The sequence below is a fragment of the Callionymus lyra genome, chromosome 16, assembly GCF_982586985.1.
Source record: "Callionymus lyra chromosome 16, fCalLyr1.hap1.1, whole genome shotgun sequence".
NCBI classification, from domain to species: Eukaryota; Metazoa; Chordata; class Actinopteri; order Syngnathiformes; family Callionymidae; genus Callionymus; species Callionymus lyra.
Genome location: NC_141833.1, coordinates 16,613,587 through 16,636,735, shown reverse-complemented (window position 1 = coordinate 16,636,735; position 23,149 = coordinate 16,613,587). Strand labels below are relative to the sequence as shown.

The following is a 23,149-nucleotide window of genomic DNA, read 5'->3' as shown; positions in this document are numbered from 1 at the left end:
CGTAAATGCAAACTCTGTGGATCAGCGACTCGGCTCTCGCCCATGAGTCGCGATGCTTTGATTGCTTCTGTCTATTCTAAAAGGCAGTGTTTGTGTTTCTATCAACCTTCAGGTTGAGGTGAAGAAAACCTTCGCTCTCTCCCTGAAACTAGTTAATATTTGAGTTCTGCTCGGAGGCCGACTCATCATCGCGGCTATTACTTTCCATCCAAATCAAATATTCGCTTAAACATGAACTCCTGTGGATCCATCTGGCCTCTGGATGGTCCATAATGTGACATTAGAGGCGTAATCAGACGCATAACTTCCTCTCAGGTTTGACTCTGACGGGGTCTGATGGGTCATTGGCTCCTCTGAGACTGATGTTTCCCCGGCAGCCTCCGAGTATAACGGCTGTCGAGGTCTCAGTGTATTTTAATTTGCTGCTTGGCTGCACCGCCACCATCCATTCTGCAGCTCCTTCTCCGGGCGGATCCCGCCGCTCTCGCCCTGCGAGGGTAAATAGTGCAGTGCTCTGGAAATTCAATATCACTGCCTTTAGACACCATCCCTGGACGCTGATTGTTTTCTGTGATTGCAGCTTTTTCTGATCTGACTTATGATTCCTCTCGAGCATCTCCGTGGAACCTTGACCTCCAGTCGAACTTGTACAAAGAGCGGCGTTAAGCTCCTTTACTCAAGGGTCCCAAAATCTTTAACGACAGACCCGGTGACTGTTATGTGGCCCTTGTGAGGTTAAAATAGGATTAAATAGAAATATCTTAATGCTATGCTAACTATCAATTCTACATTTTTAAACTTTAAATAATCGACTTTTTCACATGTGTATTAACAGCAAATCAGCTACTGATTATCCATAATAAAGAACTAATTCACACCTTCTTTGTTGTGACTCTATCCCCTTATACTTAGTTGCAGGATAATAAGAACTTAATTACTTATTATAAACGTTATATTAAAGTTATTAAAAACTATTGTTGGTGAAAACTGGATTATCGTCAAAGAAGTAATTCAGTATGAATACTGTCTCTTTTGAAGAAAAAAAAGTGTAAAAAAAATACCAGTGGTAATAGCAACATAATTACTTGTAATTAGGTCTTTGTAATTGTGAATATATACAGTAATTATGATGCTTTTAATACTTGTTTTTTCCCCAAAATCCGCAATCGTGACAAATTCTTCTGTTAATACACATATGAATAAGTTTCTTCTTAATAGTTAATATGTTTCCCTAATTCTCAAGTGTTACCAAAGTTTTTGTGTTTTAGGAATGTTTTACTCTTTTTTTTACCTTTTTTTTCTTTTTTAATTAGTCGTCGATTGCGAGTATTTATTTATCTTCAAAAGAAACTTGAAGTAAATTGAAGAAATACATAAACAAAAAAAAAACCATAGCTTTATCATATTTTGTATCCTATTTTATCTTGGTCAAAAAATGTCATGGCATGAAGATAAGGCTGCACGATATATAAAAAAATATCTATCGCAAAATTGGTATGTGCGATATGAAAATCAAAAACGTGTGATAATTTATCATTTATTATTGTATAAATCAAGCATTTCTTAAATGCGCGCTTTGACCAATCAGTGTCAAGTTATATAAAGTTGTCAATTTGTACTTCTATGTCTGGTTGTCGTTTACGTCACCGTCTGTCTGTGAACTGTGCGGCGCAGCTTGATAGGCTCGGTTGCTATGGTGCACTGACTTGGCGCAGCTCAGTATATACACGGAAGTATAAGTAACTTATGATCTACTAAAACACTAGTGATCATGTCACTCATCTCTTTCAACCCTCTTTGCTAAAGCAACATATTCTAAGTACTTTTCATCTCGTCTCAGTTGTTTTCTTATAAGATTGTGAACTTCCAAACAAGTTTAAACCTGTCCTTCTTCACCGTATGCTAATGAGCTAAGTTGTTAGCATCAGGTCATTTATAAACAGTTATGTGTGCGTGTACAAGGAGGTGGATTTATTATTGATTTGGTGATATCGCGACACGCCGGCGGCTCCTCTCTGATATCACTTATAAAGCACAGTTTCGCGGGAAACTGAGCTTTATAAGTGATATTTTTCTCTGATTATGTCGGCACTTAAGTGCGGGAATAAACGACAGGGAAATATCGTATCGTTTTCTATATCTAAACCCCCCCAGCCTCCCCTACAGTACTCGCATTTTTAGGTGAAAGAAGAAAAATAGAATGGAAACATACATGAAGATGTATTTTTCTCTCTTTTATTTTTCAAATATTTTTTTCCTTTTTTTCTATTGCCTTGATAGTCCCTTAAAACACTCACAGTTAAGAAATGGGCCTCAGGGGCCACACTAATGGTGACTGTTGTGAGGGGCAAAAAAAAGAAGTTTATAATGCGTCAGGAAGTCTTGTGATACAATACTGAAGGAATGATGAAAAGATGGACAAAATGATATTGAAAAGAGTAATTATTCCATGAAATAATACCAAAAAAGTGTTTTATAAAACATTCTATTTAAATGTGAGACGCAAATAAACGAAGGACGAACTTTCATGTGACATAAAAGGTGTTTCTTTTTCAATTTTCCTTCACTTTATTTTGAAGGACAAGAAACGCTCACGGCAAGGACGGACGACAATAACGTTCTTAGATTGAAAAGTGATGTTCAGAAATGAATTGGTGATGAATAAGAAAAAAAAAAAAGATGAAATGATGTTTTACCCCGACATCATTAGGACCCCACGAGTCGAGCGCGTCTTCCACACTTTACCTGAGCCTCCACCTCATTGTCTTCTCCTCTATTTATCCTCCCTCCTTCCCCTCGACCTGCAATCTGCTGGAACACCGTCGGCGAGTCGGCGCCGTGATTGATTACAAGCAGCACTTCCTCCTTCGCCGCTCGTGTTTGATTAGCTCACGGCTTCGGGAAGTGAAGCCGGCGAGTGTGTCTTGTGCGCCGTCACACCTGGTTGTGCACGAAAAGCGATTGTGTATTTGCCGACTAAGGAGCGTCTCCACAACCGTGTGTTTATCGTTGGCAGATCTATTCCGGATCACAACAGAACTCTTGTTCCTCCTCCGCCTCAACCCCGAAAACCGCCGCCGCTAATGGATGCTTTTCCCAAAAAAAAAACAGCTTCCAGGCACGACTGTGTTGACGGCGTGTAAAGCAGCCACTATTTTTACACGCTCTCGTTATCTCCCTCCCTCAGGTTTCCTGCTCAAATGTTTGGACGTCCAGTCACAATAAAAACTTTGTCTTTTCAAAAAATGGCCGTCACCGCGTCGCAGACAATGACGTTGACGGCTGTTTTTCTCTCTGAGAGAGTTTACGGAGGGAAAATAAAGAGAGCCGCCGCCGTCACACACACTTCAGAAGCTTTTTTGAAATTGAACTGTCAAAAGTTCTGCCGTGAGTGGAGACGTGTCGCGTCAACGCTTTATCAGGTCAACGCCGCCGTGGCATTTGTTCGAACCAACGTGCAAATAAAGTTTTTACGAATAACAAGAAACGTCTATCGCTGAGAGTTCGTGTTTATGATGCGGAAGTATGTCGGTGCCATCAGAGCTTTTTTTTAAAGCATTGAATTATTTTGAATTATTGAAATTTGTCTTTATTTAGTAATTGAATTCAATCATTAGTATATTTATTTAAGGTCTCTTTTTATTTCCTTTATTACATTTTAAAAATCTATGTTTTCCACATAGTTTGATGTTCTTATTCAAAAAATTCAAAAACATATTATTTTAGTTTAACATTTTTTTAACCATAGCAATATAAATTCAATATAAAAATAGTGCCATCTTACCAGACTCATCGAATTGAGCCACTAGTTGTAATTTTCAAATTGAAAATCCGCCATGAGTTGAGACGCCACTGCTTCTACGTTGTCATGTGATCGTCTGAACGTCACATGATTGGTTGAAAGTTCGATCATGTAGCTCTTTTGGTTTTGTCTGCTGGAACATTTATACCAACATTTTTATATTGAATTTAAAAGACTGAGATAAAAAAATATATAATCTAGAAAAAATATTTTTGTATTGTTGGAATTAAAACATCAAACTATGTGGTAAAATAAAATAAATAAAAATAAATATATATATAAGGTTAATGTCATATATATCATTTTAATATACCAATGACGGACAATTCAATTATTCAATAAATAATAAACTCAACCCCATAGAATTTAATTATTAAAGAAAACGACAATTAAATGTTTTAATAAAAAAATAATTTCAGTAAAACGGTCAAAATTTCAACATTTGAAATGTTAAATTCAACCGTTCAATATTCTGATGTCACTAATATATTAAAATAATTTGCAGTCATGGTGACGCCGGAAATTTCAGTGTGAGTTTAAACTTTCTTCATGCATTTAGACGACGACTTTAGTGTCAGCGACGACTTTTTCTTATCAAAAGTTTTCATCAGAGGAGATGTGAAGATGAAATCGATTGTGTCAAATTAGCAGCTGTGCAGCAGCGTTCACGAGCCAGATTGAAGATAATCCCGTCATTACGCAGCATGTGGACGAGCGCGTGTTCCGCCTGCTTCACGGCGAAAACAGTCCACTTTACCGAGCGCCTCTAATCCCTCCGGGCGCTCCAATTGTTGCGGGAACATCCGTGTCCGTCATTATGTCAGCCCGGGCTCGGCCGTCACAGGACGGCAGATCCAGCCTCCATCCCCTCCTCCCTCTCGCTCCCTCGCTCCCTCTCTCCGTCCTCTCCTTTTATGTAAGTCACCGACATCCCCGGGAGAGATCTCATCTGGCGACATGTCAGTCAGACGGTGACTCCTCGCAGCAGCAAACCTCCTGGACCCAGGACAGCATGTACCCGGAGGAGGGCGAGACGGTAGGAGCGCTTTTCTACCCGTTTGTGCAGAGTCAGCGCCTCAGGGGTCTGAACTTGGTCCACCAGAGGTTCGAGTCTCTCTCTCGCGCCACAACTTCTGCTCATGCTTTTAAAGCACTTTATGTGACTCAACTGTTCGATGGCATCGACCGGCGACTCTCTGGTACTTTTCCCTGCAGAGTTTGGGGGATGATGGGGGAAGAAGCTCAGCCGTTCATTACGTAAGCAGCAGCAGACGTGACGTTGTGTTGCGCAGCTGCTGTGGGACCATCTTAGGGGGCAGAGGACCTGGCAGCGTCCCACACATGTGCACCTCAAGTTCACCTCTAGGGTCAAGGTTTGCTCTGCTTATTGGAAACTGTGTCTCCATAACTTTGTTAGTTCATAAGGGGCCTCGCTGTCGGCTAGTTTTCTGCAGGACTTGAATTCCATCCGTCCGACCTTCACTTGTTCGTTCTGTTCGGCTCTGAATCAGCACCTGACACAGGTGTGTCCTTGTAGCCGTTCTGCTGACCGGTATCGTCTCGTTTCTTTTTACCTTTAGCGTTAGCTGTTCGTCCTCGACAGCTGCGCTCGCATCACCGTGAACTTCACAAGATGTTTTTAGGTGAGCTAACGATAGATGTGGTACTTTTTGGGTGTGAGAAAATATTGATAGACTTAAATATCAGGATTTTTTAACAATACCAAGAGTTCTTGCCAGCGCCATTCAGCAAAGGGGCCCACCTACGGTGTGATTTTGATCCCCTACGGTGTGAATTAGAGGAATTTTCTTTATTTTCTGCCTTTATTCCACAAAATTTGGCACTCAAAATGCAGAAAATAGTGTTTCATTTATTCATTGACAACCGCTTTATCCCGGGGTCGGGTTCGCAGGGAGACTGGAACCTATCCCAGAGTCATAGGGCGAGAGGCAAGGGACACCCTGGACAGGATGCCAGTCTGTCGCAGCGCACACACAAAGACAATCATTCACACACACACACACACACTCATATCTATGGACAATTTCCTAAAGTTTTCAATTAACGTTTGTATGTTTTTGGACCGTGGCAGTAAACCCACGCAACACAGGGAGAACATACAAACTCCACACAGAAAGGTTGGAATTGAACCAGCAACCTTCTTGCTGTGAGGCTTACCACTGCGCCACCGTGCGCCCCTCTAAATAGTGTCACAAATTTCGCCCCATGGATCCCGCCTACAGTACTAAGGTGTGAAAAATATGAACAAAATATACACTTTGTTTTACAATTTAATATTCACAAATGTTAGTGTCACAATTAAACTTAGGAATGCTAGATGGCAGCAGTGATTAAGTCCTCCGCGCCAAATTAAAGAATGCAAGATTACGTCGATGACTGAGGACGAGAGGATACGATCGACTCCAGCAGCTTTTAAAGCTGGTGTTTCGACATATTTTTGGTTTCAAAACAAATGAAAGCAGTTACGACTTCGTCAAGAGTCATGTGGTCTGTAAATTCTGCAACACCAGAGTCATGTACCCGACAATACTACACATATATCCTTGTTACTACAGTATCACTTTATATCCTATCGTTGGCCTTGTATGGTGACACGTATCGTATCTCCAGATTCTTGCCATTAAACACACCTACCTTTTTACAAGTGTACAAAGTATTTTTTGTTACAGATAAAATGAAGAAAGTTCTGAAGCTTCATAGTTTTAGTGTATGTATTACTTAACGTGTTCCTTTAATAAAGACCGTTGTCTAGTCTCGACGTCAGTGGTCCAAAGAAAAGCTGCAAATTGGTTTAAATCTGTTATAGCCACAAGCTCTGTGCGGTCATTGTTAACCTGTTCTATTTTAAGATGAAGGGTTACTTTTAACTAGTTAAAGCTCGGTTAAGTCCTAGAGGAACACCGAGAACGTCGGGCGATTAAAGCAGCAGGATGTTAAAAGTGCAACTCAAGAAGCCTGACTTGAAAAACTATTTCAGTCCCAGAATCACCGAGTGGGTTCATCCAGTCACGACCAAACCATTTCCAATGAATCATGACGCGCTTCTATCCTCAGCCGTCCACGTCTGTCTCGCTGAGGTTAACCATCATAGGAGCGGTTAGTCAGTGATGGGCGTCGCTGTGGCGGCGGTGCAGGGTAAATAAAGGCGTGATGGCTGCACTTCACTCTCGGGCTTAAGAACTCGTGGTTTCACAACTTTTGAACCTCGTCCATGAACGACTGATCTGATTAACATACATTTTTAAAGATGTTCTTACTGGTCAACGTTCTTTAAAGATATTAATGGACATTTAAGTACTATAGAAGTCCTGGAGAAGGTCTCCTTGGCTGAGGTATGAGATATCTCAGTGATAATCTTATCTTTTTAGCCTGGAGTTCGTTCCAGAAAATGTATTTGGCTTCGGTATTTTTATCTATTATTCCCCTCTGTGTTATTAACATGTTAGTTTTTTTACATGCTGGGGCAGATTAGAAAGTACCGTCATCCCTCGGGTTATCACAAAGGTTTTGTCCTGTAATCCCCCCAGATATAAATGTATTCTATGAAATTTAGTTTAATTTTTAACTACTACTTTAACTACTATTCAAACACATGTTGAGGCCTCACACTCTTGTAGTGATAAACTAATGTCATGATTCGATACAACATATTCAGCTCATGATACGTTGTAATTCACTTGAATAGTTTTTGTTCTGGACACACTAACTTTTAGTGACATTCTGTGAATGTGTCACTCAATTTTGTTTTAAATAAATGGAACTGAAAAACAAAATGTGTCCAAACATCAGCTTGAAAAGCTGCTAGAGTCGGCTGTATCCTCTCGTCCTCAGTCACCATAAGACATTGGCGAGCGATTGATTGGCTGAGTTGAAGGAAGTTTGTGTACCGTCGTACTTTGAATCAGAATTAGAAAAAAACACATATTTACACTTTCAAAATCCAACTTCGACTTAAAAAAAAATATTACATTCCAAGAACTTGCCGTCCATTTTTTTAATGCATTAAAATATGAAATATTTTTGACAAAAATTGAATGTAAAATAAAACGATACCATATTAATTCAGCGTAAGAAAGTCACTGTAAAAATCTTAGTAACCAAGGATATGCAATCTTTTTTATAATTCATTATTTATACTGAATAAAGTTTTTGACACTGACAGTATTCATGAATTGCAGAAAAAAAACTGACTGCAAGAAAGTGCTATAAAATGAAATGGCTTTTCCAATTCAAAGACTTTAATGCTTTAAAAATGCAGTGTTGGAAACCGACTCTACTCGGAGGTTCCGAGAGACGATCATCGGTTCAAAGGTCAGACGAGGACGTTCTTACAAACGTCAGCAGCCGGAGGTTTGTTGTCAGTGGGTCAGTGAATCTGCGCTCTCTCCGAAATGAATGAGCGTCCGCGGCGTTGTTTCAATCACCGAGGTCGATGCAAGTGTAAATAAATCTCATTGGAAATCAATGGCGCTGCTGTCAGCGCCGCCGCGACTGAAGACGGCCGGTCACGACTGGACTGTCGGGCCTCGCGATGTCCAAATAAAATGATCACAAAACACAAACACATGTCGATGCATTTCATCATCGAGACGATTCCATTTTTCTACAGCAAACTTTGCATCACCTCGCTCTGTCTCTTCAAAGACTCTCTATTGTTCGCCGGGACCAGAACGACTGGTTCAACCGTGACTGCAGCTCCGGTGCCGCGGACAAAAGTCGCTCTGTCACCTGCTGCGTGATGTTTTTCCCATGATCCTCGGCTCCACCGAAAGTGCAGTCATGTGCTAGAACTGGTCTGGAAAGAAGCCACAGGCTGAACCGAGATCCAGTTTCTATGGATGTTGGCTCGGAAGAAAGAGAACAGATCAGTGATATTGAATAATCATTGATTTGGAATTTGACTTATTAATCATCGTATCAGCCTAAAACAACATTTGTTTATTATATTATACTTCATTATACTTTTATATTTGAGTACTTAACATCATTAATCTCATTTTATTATATTTATGGAAGTTTTCTAATGATCTATAGTACAAATAAATAGATACGATTAAACCTGTCTAAAGGTAAATTAACTTTTGTTAATACAAAGTATAATTTTCAGCCTTTTTATACATGTTTGAATCTTATCTGGCAAAGGGTGACCCGGGGGCCACATGCTGCCCCTTGACTGATTTACGTGGGCCTTTATTTCTAGTATTCTTTACTATTATATGGGGCTATTACTGCAAAACTTTTGAACTGAGTGAAATTGTTTGCGAACATATTTGTGTGACTGTACCGTGAACCTTAAAAAGGATTTGTAAATGTATTGAGATGTACAGACTTATTCTTGATTACACATTTATGAATCGGGTTTACACATTTGCAGATCATGAAACAGATGCAAGAATATATTTGCAAATCCCTTCACACATGTCTAAAGGTTAAGATACAATAATGATCCCGCATTTCTAATCTCTAAATATGGCTAAAGGGTTTTTGTTCTGCACTTTTATTGTGTATTTACTTCGACTCAAAGATATGTAAGTGATATAAAATACACACACGTACATATAATCTAATTGTTAGCTATAAAAAAGACGAAAAGTTGTGTAAAATACAATTAAATAATAGTTATAATTTTTTTTTTTTTAATTCATACTTTTCCGCTTTTTTTATTTTTAAATGCAAAAAAGACATGTTAGTGAGTATCATGGAAAGAAAGAAGCCAATCTCTTCAGAAAGATGAGTTTAGTTTTCATAACTGCGTGATATTGAATATCTTCAGGCGCGAGAGTCGTTTGTTTTTTTCCTGGACAAGTCTTTCTGACCCACTGCTGCTGCCGCACCTTCTCCAGCTTCCTCATTCCTCAGGTGCTCCCTCCGTCCGTCCCCCTGCTGGATGGGAGCTGTCGGGGCGTGCAGACGTCAGACGCGAGGAGTAAACTCGTTCCCTCCCGACCGCATTCTTACTCTTGTGCACCGACAAGTCTGCGCAGATCTGGCCGAGTGTTTCCAGAGAAGAAACGCTCCTAAAACATTGTCCGGTTTGAAGGTCTGACGTGTCCAAAGTTCCTGATTTAATCATGAGCATTTGAAGGTCATTTATCTGCAAAATTTAAAATGTCATTTTTGTGTTTTTATTAATTGTTAAATCTGTGGTCTCACCCCCTCTCAGTAAACTCAGCAAAAGTAAAGCAGTTGATTTTTACATTTTCCTTCCCGTAGAAACCATAGTTTATTCTCATCGTCCATTGAGGAGTGATTGTACTGAGAAGAAGCTCTTGACTCAGGTGCACCTGGTCTATGTTCAGGGCGTCCTAAAGAAGTTCTAGCTCTCACTGACATGACATGTGAGTGTAAACGTCTGGTTCTCTGCTTTAAATTGGGATAAACCCTCCAGACATTACGGTCATTACAAGTGTTTCGAATCCTTTAAGGCAGAATAATGGAGATTCATTTTCAGGCTCTAAACTCAACTGCTGTTGCCAACTTGAATTCATTTATGCATGTCTGACACTTTTCTTTGTCCCTTTTCGTCATAATTGATGCAGAATATCTTATTCAACATAACTCCTCAGACACTCAAATAAATCATCTTGCTAAGTAAATGCGGCTCAGCACACAGTGCAGTGATCGAGTGCTCTTGGAAAACTGGAAAAGTCACGGAAGGAGCCGGAGTCTGGGAAAATGTTTGGAATATTTTTAATGAGACTGAGGGTTATAGTTTGTTTTGAAGCTTCTAGTTCAGACCTGAACTCCAGGTTGTGTCCAGCATTACTACGGACATGGTGATGAATACACTACAGTCCATCGTCGTCAAAGTGAATTAATGATCGTTCTGATATTGTGACCTATGGGGTGTGTATTCACAAGAGTCTGGTCTGATGCGATTCACGATACAAGGGGAGCTGCCTCCCCTTGTATCGTGAAACGAATCGCGGCCGTAAGTTTTATTGCAGCACAAAAATGAATAAACACCGTGAATATTTCCTTGTTAATTGAAAATGGAAAACGGCAAATTTGTTTATTTTATACATTAATTAATTAATTCATTGTCTACCGGGGTCGCGGGAAGACTGGAGCCTATCCCAGTATCATAGGGCAAGAGGCAGGGGACACCCTGGACAGGACGCCAGTCTGTCGCAGGGAACACAAAGACGGACAACCACACACACACACACACACACACACACACACACACACACACACACACACACACACACACACACACACACACACACACACACACACACACACACACATACCTACGGACAATGTCACAAAGTTCTCAATCAACCTCTGTATGTTTTTGGACTGTGGGAGGAAAACGGATACCCGGAGTAAACCTACGCAACATGGGTAGAACATACAATTAAAACCATAAATTGACTATAATAAAAATGAAATGGATGCAGTATCTTTAAAACAAATGTGTGTCGATATTTTCTCACACCTTTAGTGACCTATAAAGATACCAGATAGAAAGGGTTTTAGAAAATATCGATACGGCGATATATTGACATCTTTTTTCAAAATACTGTATTAACAGCACATTTATTATTTTTTTTATTATTTAACTGCTTTAAAACCCTGTTAATTTAGCTGTGTTAAGTGTTTATTTTTACAATTTACATGGCCATATTCAGATAACAGCAGTCGGTACACCCTCTAGAGCTAAAGGAAGGATGAAATCCTAAAGCGATGACTGAGGACAAGAGGATACAGTTGACTCCTGCAGCTTTTAAGGCTGATGTGTGGACATATTTTGGTTTCAAAAGCAGTTACGACTTCGTCAAGAGTCATGTGGTCTGTAGATTCTACAACACCAGAGTCAAGTACTTGACAATACTACACATATATCCTGCAGTATCACGATATATCGCAACATATTTCATGGTTGTTATCGCCAGATTCTTGCCAATACACGCCCGTGGTTCAAACTGATGTTGAAGGAATTTGATGCAAGCGAAGCACAAACACAGATAATAAAGATGGATTGAAGCTCCAAGAATGAAAACACACGACTCAGACGTGTGTCGTTGACATCGTGCAGTTTGGTTTGAGGAGTGATTGATAAGAAACGCTGTGTTGTCGGCGTCTTCCTCATCCTTTCTTCTCCGTCAACACTGCCATGAGAGCTCAGTAAACAGCAGTTTACTCGCGGGGAGGATGTTTTCTTCTAATGGAGCAGCGGCACAGCTGGACGTCGCTTCTGAAGGCGTTTTCTTGACAAACTGTGTTTCTTAGCATCTGGCCTCCAGCGAGCGCCGCCGCTCCATATTTATGGAATCTCGTCTGATAATCACGGCGCCCCATGGTGGTCGCTTTTATCTCTGTCACTGAAACTGGCAAAGCGCCGCGTCACGGGCGCGTCACGCCGAACTCTGTTAACGGAGTCGTGGACTCGCGAGCGTGGACGACCTGCTCAGACATGATGGCCCTGAAGGACTCTGGTTTATGAGGTAGAACCTCGGATCATGAGGCCTCCTGCTGGGCTCGTCTCTGCTGGATTTCTCCGCTTCATGCTAACCAGACGACGACTGATTCACTTTCTGTCGCCTGTCGCTGAAATCTCTGGCCCTCATGACTCCATCATCGTAGTTATAACTAGTAATTAATCTTATTCCTTCCACTGCTCTTCTTCTTCATCCTCATACTTATTACTTACTCCCGTATCTGCTTTATATTCCTCCTCACTTTCTTCTTCTACTTCTACCTGTTCTTTATCTTCATTTGTTCACCACTTTCTTCCCCCCCACTCACCTTATTTCCCCTGCTTCTTCATTTTCTCTCCCTCTTCATTTTCCTTATTTTTCTCCTTCTTGCTACTTTTCCTGTTTTTTCTCTCTCTCTTCACTTTCATCTATTTCTTCCTCATCCTCCTTTTTCCTTCTGCTTATTCTTTTTTCAGTTTTATCAGTTTTTCTCCTGTTATTCTGTATTTTCCTCCTTCTTATTCCTTTTCTGGCTTTTTATTGTCCCTTTCTACCTTTTCCCTCCTCCTGTTCTTCATCTTCCTTCACTTCCTCCTACTCATTATCTTATTTATCCTCCTCTTGTTCTCCCTTTCCTTCGTCCACTTATTTCTTTATTATCCTCATGCTTTCCTTATTCCTTTTACTTTTTTTTTTCCATCTTCCTTTTGTACCTGCAGTTATACAAATACAATACAAAACTCTGCAGCGAGAATTCTGACCCGCTCTAGTAGAAGAACTCACATTTCTCCGATCCTTAAAACTTTGCCAGTTTCTTTGAAGATCCATTTTAAAATTCTGGTTCTTACTTTCAGATCTATTCATGGTCAGACCTTCCATCTGTGCTCTGATCCAGCCTTACAGCCCAGCTCGGGCTCTGAGGTCTGTGGATCAGAATCTACTGATGGTTCCTGAACACGGTTCAGGACCAGAGGAGAGAAATCCTTCCAGGCTGTTGCTCCTAAGCTTTGGAACCATCTCTGTGTTTGATGATCTACTGACTCCTTCAAGAAACATCTTAAGACACTTTTATTTGTGCTTTTCCTTGTTTTTCTGGAACTACTGTAGTGTTATTAGTTTTATCTTGATCTTTTAAGTATATATTTTAACTGTGTGTTATTTTTGTTTGTTAAAGTGCTTTGTGCCCTGGTCTAGAAAGGCGCTTGACAAATACCCTTTACTTACTTACTTTTCTCCTCCCTCCTTAACCTTCTTCTTTCTTCATGTCCTTGCGTCTGTTTTTCTTTCTGAAACAAAAGCTATTTTTAATGTGTAAAAGGCTTGTATTGTTACTAATTTGTATTGAAGTGGATAAAAGGGCTGAAGGACAAAAGCAGGAAGGCGTTTGTGATGTCAGAAGGTCATGAGTTCTGAAGGTACCTCGACATGTTTTGTCGTGACGGCGATAAGCCTGTATGTTTTCTGGTCAACATGACACCCCCAGATAACCGAAGCTCCTTCAGACTCCAGATAATTCTGTCGTCAGTCAGAATGTGTTTGTCGACGCTGAGCTTCTGTCGTCCGACCGAGGCACGTCTCTCGCATCGTCCCGCGTCCTCCTCAAAGTGAGGAGTCGCAGATAATACAGATTTAAAGATTCCCCTAATCTCCCTTACATATCTTGATCCCCTCGGCTTTACCGGCTCCGTGCTGTTGGATTGAGATTAAACGCCTGGATATGTAAACATCTGTCAGCGGTTATCCAGACATTGTCGTGTCTCCCGTCGTCGCCTGTGAAGTTGTGCACTTCATTCTCGTCGCGAGGTGTCAGTCCAACGAGGGACAATTGAGTCCTCGTGGTAGAAAGTCACTCAAGACACTTCCAGTGAAAGAACTTTTCTTTGTAGTGAAGCAAGAGTTGTGTAGTTATTTCTCGGCTTTTGTGTGTAGACTGGACACTTGTTGCAACACTGGACGTGTCAAGTAGTTTTTGTTTTTGAATAAAGAGGGATTAGAAGATGGAATGGAATTCTTGTCTTGGTTAATTACTTTATTAACTCTGTCAAGGTTGTTTAAGACAGAATTGTTTTTGTTTTTTTTGGTTCTTTGTAAATTGCAGAATTTAAAACTTTAAACCAAAGATTAGTTTGAGATGATTGTTGTGTAAATCCATATGGATTCATGTATCCTCATTAACTTGTGTGACTTTTCACGACTGCTGGTTCAACTCCATGAGAAAATTCTTAAACAGAATACCATCAAATCACTAAATTAACTCGGCTTTTGTGTGTCTGTGGTGACGAAATGTGTTGTTCTTGGACATGCTGCATAATATGAAGCAGAGCAAACTTCATTTTAGTGCTTAAACTAGTAGTCAACTCGCCAACCTTTAGCACATGATGGGAAGATTTACAATTAAGTTTCTATTTTTCAACCAAAATATGAAGCAATGGACGTTTTCAATCGAATGCTATACTTGCTAACTTAGCTAGCGGCTAACAGTGCTAGCTGCGGTAAGATTTAATTCACCACCCTGTAACGGTTTCTATCTTTTAATTTATGATAAGATAAGAAATCTTTAGTAGGGAAAGTTGTGTAGTCTGAAATATACAACAAAATAACAAAATAGATTGATGCTTTTTTCTATGACAGGAAAGCTTTGAATGTTGTGAAAATAAATGTACGTCTCAAATAGATCTCATCTGGGGTTGAAATGAATTCATCCATGAAGAATGAGACTTCACAATAAAAATAAATAAATACATCTACATCAACTTCCAGGTCACTTGTGCCTCGGATGAAAGTTCAGTTCAATTGTTCAACTCGATTGTGTTGCTCAGGTACCGAAGCAGACTTTTCTGCGAATCCTCCTGTGATTTAAGCTCCGGCCACACATGTCCACCTTCTTACATAATCCGGCCATCAGACCCTCCGAGAATTAGCCTCTTCAGCCGGAGGTAGATGGACTCGGAGGATTAATCATCCGGACAAAGCTGTTGACTCTGCTGTGAGAACGACGTCCATGATCTGATGTCGCTTTGATCAGTTGATTAAACACAAATCTGTTTTCAGTTTTTTTAAATCTCTTCACTAGAAGATGTTTGTTTGGTCGTGACAGTGAGACCCCGCTTTGACCCGGTGCGGGGGGCGGGGGGTCCATTAATCCCAAGAGAAGGGGGAGGAGTCAGTAGAAGCTCCAACACCTCCAGTAAATCTAGCCGAGGTTCATTTCCTCTTGTGCAGCGACACTAAACACTTCGCGTCTCTGTCAAACGTCTTTTCCGAGCGGTTACGCAACGACAGCGTGATGCAGCGGGAGATTACACAACAAGATTATCAAGTGACTCAGGAGGTTAACTTTGATGAAGGAGCCTTGATGTTGAAGGGTTGTATTGAGGAGATCAGGTGATTGAGTCACATGTCTGAAGAGCTGTTGTCTCTATATGTGCTTCTGACTCACCTCTGATGTTGGAGACGATACAGATGCGAACCAAGAACTATTGTGTTTCTCCTTTTATTGGAAAAGCTTTCATCCCAAATAATGGTTTGATTCACTTTTGTCGGCTTGTGGAGTTTTGTTGTTTCTTTGCTTAAACGTTTAACCACAGAAAAAGACAATTAGCTCTCATTGATGCACTTGAACAACACAATGTGTTTTTCTCACAATACTGCTTCGAGTTCTAGATGGCAGCAGTCATTATGTTCAGGATGAATTCCTGTAAGATCCTGGCAATGACTGAGGACGAGAGGATACAGTGACTCCAGCCGCTTTTAAAGCTGATGTTTGGACATATTTTGGTTTGAAAACAAATGAAAGCAGTTACGACTTCGTCAAGAGTCATGTGGTCTGTAAATTCTGCAACACCAGAGTCAAGTACTCGACAATACTAAGTAAGTAAGTAAGTAATATATATTTATATAGCGCTTTTCGAGACCAGGGTCACAAAGCGCTTTAACAATCAAAAACAATACTCAAAACAGTACATACTTCAAAGATCAAGACAACACCGAGAACAACACAGGAGTTCGAGAAATTCAAGGAAAAGCCTGAACAAATAGAAACGTCTTAAGATGTTTCTTAAAGGAGTCAGTAGACTCCATCAAGCGCAAAGAGAGAGGAAGATTGTTCCAAAGCTTAGGAGCAACAGCCTGAAAAGATTTCTCTCCTCTGGTCCTGAGCCGTGTGCGTGGAACCATAAGTAGATTCTGATCCACAGACCTCAGAGACCGAGCTGGGGTGTAAGGCTGGATCAGATCAGTGATGTAAGGAGGAGCCTGACCATGAATAGCTCTGAAAGTAAGAACCAGAATTTTAAAGTTGATCCTGAAAGAAACTGGAAGCCAGTGAAGAGTTTTAAGGACCGGAGAAATGTGAGTTCTTCTACTAGAGCGGGTCAGAATTCTCGCTGCAGAGTTCTGAATCAACTGCAGGCGAGACAGATCCTTCTTGTTAAGACATGAAAACAAACTGTTACAATAGTCCAGGCGAGAAGAAACAAACGCATGGATTACAAGCTCCAGATCATGTTGTGACAGCATTTTCCTAAGTTTAGAGATTTTTCTCAGTTGAAGGAAACAGTTTCTGGTCAGTTTTCTACAGTGTTGAACAAGAGACATGTCTTTATCAAATACAACACCCAGGTTTCTCAGGCTCAGTTTGACAGACTGACCTAAGTCACCCAAGTACTGACTCAACCCTGGAATCTTATCATCAGGAGCAATCACCAGAGTTTCAGTTTTGTCCACATTAAGCTGTAAAGTGTTTTCACTCAGCCATTGTTTGATTTCTAGCAAACAATTGACTAAGCTGTTCAGCCTTTGGGGCTCAGTTGGGTCAAAAGAGCAGTAGAGCTGGATGTCATCAGCAAAAATGTGATAAGAAACATCTGGAAATCTCTGAATGATTTTACCAAGGGGAATCAAGTACAGCAAAAACAATAAAGGACCCAGAACAGAACCTTGAGGGACTCCACACAACAGATCTGCCGATTCAGACCTCATTTGATTGGCAGATACACTAAAACTGCGCCCAGAAAGGTAAGATGAGAACCATTCTAACACAGACCCAGACAGTCCCACTTCATCCCTTAGTCTTCTCAGCAGGATCTGGTGATCAACTGTGTCAAAGGCTGACGACAGATCCAAGAGAACCAGAACAGTGAATTTACCAGAGTCAGCCGACATCATGATGTCACTGGACACTTTCAGTAAAGCTGTCTCCGTAGAATGATGTTTACGGAAGCCAGACTGAAACTTCTCATGGACATATATCCTTGTTACTACAGTATCACTATATATTGGATTGTTGCCAGCATCGTCTCGCCAGATTTTTGCCAAAACACTCTCCTAAAGTTAAACTAACTGTACTATTTAATAACAAAAGCAATAATGTTTAATAACTTAAAAAAAAGATATGTTGCAAGTAGATTGAATTTAGGGTTGTCACGGTACCAAAATGTCAGTACTTGCCACCAATACCATCCATTTTTTTCCCCCCATACTTTATTATTTTGCTACCATGGTGAAAAAAAAACCTTTACTTTTTTCACAGCGCACACATACCCATCGGTTCAGCTAAGAACACATGTATTCGGTACTAAAGGTATCGTTCTGGTAATGATTCAATGCCGAAGTATTGGTTCGTCAAAGTAAAAATAAAAAAAACTCGACCAATACCTAAGTAATGCTTGGAAAGTTTTGCAGAGTGACATCATGTGTGCCATCACTTGAAAAACGGGTCTTGTGTCCTGAAAACAGTGTGTCAGGACAGAGTGTGTCACTCGTGTTGCTGTGTTGTTAGGAAACACCTGGTGGTTCCAGCAGAGCTGCGCAGCTGCTGCACATATTTGGCGACTGAATAATGGTTTTGGTGACTCAGACTCGTGGTCACTGGTGTGATTCCTCCTTCAGAAACCAGCGTCAGCTGACTGTCGTAAGAGTGTCCCTGGAGTTTGTGATGATCTTCTCTGGAATGACTTGAGCAGGAAGTGAGGTGTACTTGAGTCAACATGTGCAGGACCGTCAGGCCCACATATTTGGCATCGCTGTCCTTCGACATGTGTGTTTTGGGTTCACAGGAGCGACGTCTGTGCGGTATGTAGTGCAGCTGGTTCTTCCTCGTGGAGGATCAACAGAGCAGGATCGTGGTCTCACTGCCTCCTTCTGGACTTTTTAATGTCTGATGTGAGGTGAAAATCTTAGATGTTGTCGTCCACAAGTGGTGTCACGTGGAGGATGATCAGAATAAGAGCAGGGATCTGGCAGTGGGTCAGTGCTGGTTCATGTGTTTCAGACCGACCGAGTCACCTCGTCTATAGGGAGCTCTCTATTCAATTGTATTGATGAGGTCAGAGTCCACCATTGATCAAGGCTTCTCAACCATTTCACAGAGACCAGAATCAATAGTCGCCCTAAAAAGGGCACTAAATTAAAGTCAGTCTCTTTTCACGACAGCACATTTTAAAAATCCTAAAATTGATTTGACAGTTATCGATCAGCTAAGTCATCAGAGACTCGGACCAGAGCGACAGGCGTGTCTGTGTTTCAGGAAAAGCAATGAATTCATTTTGTTTAAAATAATTACAATTGAAAAGGTTATAACAAATTAAATCTTGGATGACTTCAAATTTTAAAAAAGCATGACAACACAGTAACATGTATTATACAAAAAAAAAAAAGTCAGAATGAATACCTCCCACAATAAACGACAACAATACAAGACGGTAGATAAGGGGTGGGCAATTACAATTCTTCAAGGGCCACATTAAATCATGTGAATGTTGTTAGGGGCCGTCAAGCAAAAAAAAAAAGGAAAAAAAAGGACATTCGTCGTTAGGCCGTGACTTTTATTAAGCTAAATAAGCTGCAATTTTATTCTTGTCTATATGAGTTTTTTTCAAAACATTTCTTCAACTAACTTAATTAACATTAAAATGTTTTGAGGGATTAATATATACTCTAAAGATTTGCCCATGTCTGCTGTAGAGGAAGAAAAGTGACAGGTGGATATTTTTTCCAAGATATAAACCTAAAAAACCCTTAATAAACATAAGAAGTATTACAAAATCCTGGTGGTACTCGGACACATCCTCTGTGCCGGTGAACTATGTAGTGATTTCTAGAACTTCTTTTTATGTGAGAAAAAAAAAACTTTCTAACTTACAAACAAAAAGTAGCAACAAAGTCAGTGTTGGAAGTGACATGAGTTTTTGGAGGAAGTTCAGAGCCAGTTCAGCGCGGACTCTGATTGATTCACTTCCTGGAGCTCCGTTCTTCTGACTCCAGAGTCCTGCAGGCAAAGCTGCTCTTTATCTCCCAGAGAAGCTTCTCTCGCCGACTGTGATTCCCCTCAGAGCTGCCGGCGCTCCAGATAGCGGCTCGCTTATTTAGGATTGGCAGCTTTTGCCATCCAAACTCATTAACTCGGTACGACATCGAAAATAAAGGGTGTTAATGTGCGGCCGTTTGAGAGGACGAGAGTGTTTCTGTGTTGGATCTCAGAACCTCCTGTTTGCAGCTGAAAGCACATGTTGTGCGTGTGAAATTATCCGTGTGATTGACTGTTGCTGTACTGTAGTCGGTACTGAGTAGAGGTGTAGGACATTATCGATGCGCTGGAATATATATATATATATATATATATATATATATTAAATGATTCAGGTTTGTTTTTCCAACTAACATGCGCAAAAATAGTTTGGTTTATTTTGTGTTGCAAATTGTGACCGCTAGACCGCCATTACGTCCTCCGCTACTGAATCTGGGGGCTGACTGAGGACAAGAGGATACAGTCCACCGATACACTTCAATATCATAATATATAGATTTTTACGATACAGCATGGATATTTAGCATCAATGTGTCCATATTTAAAACAGGAAAAAATAACAAGTTTTTATTTTTGGCCTTTTTTTTAATCATAGTTCGTAAACGTATATCTGTATAAAGTAATATAATGTGTAATATGAAATATTTTTTATTTGTATTTACAACAAACTAGCTCCTCTGTTGATATAGGAACAAGGAAATCACGCGACATCCTGGTGATGACTGAGGACGAGAGGACACAGTCGACTCCAGCAGCTATTAAAGCTGATATTTGGACATATTTTAGGTTTCAAAACAACTTGCCAATACAGACCCCAAATCACTGTTTGGACTGTGGGAGGAAACCAGAGTTCCCCAAGAAAGTCTGTATGAGAAACGATAGTTCCTCAAGCTGGGAACAAACCTATGAACCTTGTTGTGGTTCTTAACCACTGCACCTCCATGAACTGGGTGAGAACAAGTTGACCAACACATCCGTTGTGAAGCACTCGTCTTCCTCCTGTCGCCGGACTGGGTCGACATCTTGATGGTCTCACTCGTCAGGGTCCGGACCTCGTGATGACGAGGCGGTCGTACTGCCGACACCAGATGTCTGACACCAGCTGCTCAGAACTGGATTGCCGCTCTAATAGACCCGCGGGACTCCCCCGTGCATCTGCGAAAACCCGACCTGCCGGGCCGAGCGCCGGGTTACACCGGGAGCGCCGTCGTCTGGCAGCGGCGCCGCTCAAGAACCCTTGAAGGTTAATTAGCATGTCGTCAGTGCCCTTCAGTGGCCTTTTGAACCAATTAGAGAAGATCTAACGAGGGCGTGCGAGATGTCTCCATATCTGGGCTGAACTTCAGCCGCTAACAATGCATATTTAAGAACCTGGCTGGACTTTGTTTGAGACGAAAAGGTCAAAGTGTCATGGGTCGGCGTCGAAGGTGACGCGGGTCCGTTCGTCTTCAGATCCTGACTGAAGTTGTCTTGTAAAACTCCGGACCTTAATTGGTGCTAGCCTCGCCTTTCTTCTGTAGCAACCGTGTTAGTCTTGCCCGGTCCCGGTGCGTTCTGCTGCCACCTGCTGGCCCACTGAGATACTTGCTCCAAACTGGGTTATTTGATGTCAGTAACACAGTTTAGACACGTGATGATTGGATGTTGTTGTTTATAACGTCAGTGACTCTCAGGTTTAGCGCTGTGAGCGACTGACTCACCAAGTGGTGAGATTATGATAAATTAAACCCCTAAGACCTCTGCCAAGCAGCTTATTTGTTGTTGCCATTCATTTATTTTAACCATATCATTTGATACTTTTTTAGAATTTTGAATATCGTTGAGAGCTATTACCTCCTCAGCAGCAGCATTCAGGAACTCGCCTACACAACACACTGAATACAAGAGCGAGTGACGGCTCGTTCTGCACTATTTTAGATCTTAAAAGCCTCATTATTCATGGGTCCTGATTGTAATTCTGAACTAGAATCATGCTTTCATTATCCCTTTATCAACCATCTTTAAAAATGATGTCAAAGTTTTTAAGTTTATTTGCTCAAAAGATGACGCATGGACGCCTCGTCGGCAAAGACATTGAGGTACAAACATCTTGATTGGTTCTCACACTAGACTTTAACGCCTTGCTTCAGTCATTGTGTGTTTTTACATAACACAATACTCAGTATCTGGACAAATCACATCACAGTTCTTCTTCTGTGAGGAAGTGAGATCTATAGAGTTGTGGTTGTGGTGAACCCTCAAATGCCAGGACTTCCTCCTGCGACGCACTAGATCACACGTCCTCTCTGCGCAGGAGAGCAGTTTGAAAAACCTCAGAGCTGCCGCCAGAACGATGGCCATGATTCGTTTCAGGAGTTCTTTCCGTGCCGTGTCGATGCATGAAGAGGTCGACGTCTTCGCCGGTGGTTCTTTTCCAGAGGTAACTGAAGGCCGTTGTTCAGTCGCGCTCGTCGACAGGATGTGGACCCTGCTGTTCCATGTTCCGAGAATACCTTTTTGAACTTTGGAAATTGTGACACGGTCGTCTTGACGACTCGGCTGCTGTGACGGATTGTTTTTAAGTTTCGTCGAAAAACAAACCTGGCTGCAGTGTTTTTGTTTCATTGTGCTTCCTTCCTTTCTTTGCAACATCTATTTTCTCTCTGTGTTCTGGACATGTTCAACTGGGCCGAGACCCCCGGGCTAGTTTGAGGGACCGAGTGTCCACCTGACATGAGAACACCTCTAGAACCAATCGAGTTCATGTCTGAAGAGACAGCATTAAATTGACATTGAAACGACAGAGCGGTGAGCAGCTCAGTGGTTTCTCCTCACACGCCTCATCAATGTAGCTGCGATCACGCGTCCGCCGGTCGAGGCCAAACTCCCTCCATTATTTGTGTGAAAGAAGGCTTAGGACGGCGCGCGAGTCGTAGAAGGCAGTTTTTTTATGAGCTTGTTTTATTGACCAGCACTCTGGCCTGCTTCCTCATCCAATAAATATCTACGATATTCCTGCAGCCGTTTTTTGCTCCGCTGAATTATTCATCTCCATCGATCCCGATATCATCAGTGTTGGCGGCCGTGAGGCAGCAGCATTATTTATGGTCCTCTTTGTATAAAAGACATGAAATAATCATGACGGTAGCCTCGCCGACCGCAACGCCGGCACGATTTTTAACCACGCGGCGTTGGACGCCGGTCGCTAACGCGGATTATTGACGGAGCGTCATGATCCGTCTCTCGTGTGACCTGCAGGGTGACACCTTCCCGTCATCGGCTCGCGACACGGTGACACATGTTGTCGAGCCGTTTCATTCAGAGTATCGTACGATCATAACAGGATGTGAATCTGCTCACAATTTCCCTCTTACTCGCTGTCACGGGTTTTGCTGCGTCAGCTGTTTTTGTGTCACGATGTAACTTGAGGTTTTTGTCAAATATATTTAGTGTCAGCATTAGAGTGATTTGTCAAGCTATTGGCAAGAATATGGCAATACTATCAACAATATCACAAGACACAGGGGCAACAATACAATATATTGAGATATAATGTGATACTGTAGGAACAACAATATATTTGAAGTATTGTCGAATTTACAGACCACATGACTCTTG

The 23,149-nt window shown here is 41.3% G+C and overlaps 1 protein-coding gene across 8 annotated transcripts in view; it reads left to right on the top strand.

Annotated features, from left to right (window-relative positions):
• Positions 1-23,149, top strand: part of LOC148063965 (rho GTPase-activating protein 12-like) — a 47,504-nt gene that overhangs the window by 15,049 nt on the left and 9,306 nt on the right. The gene's annotated exons all lie outside the window — the stretch shown is intronic.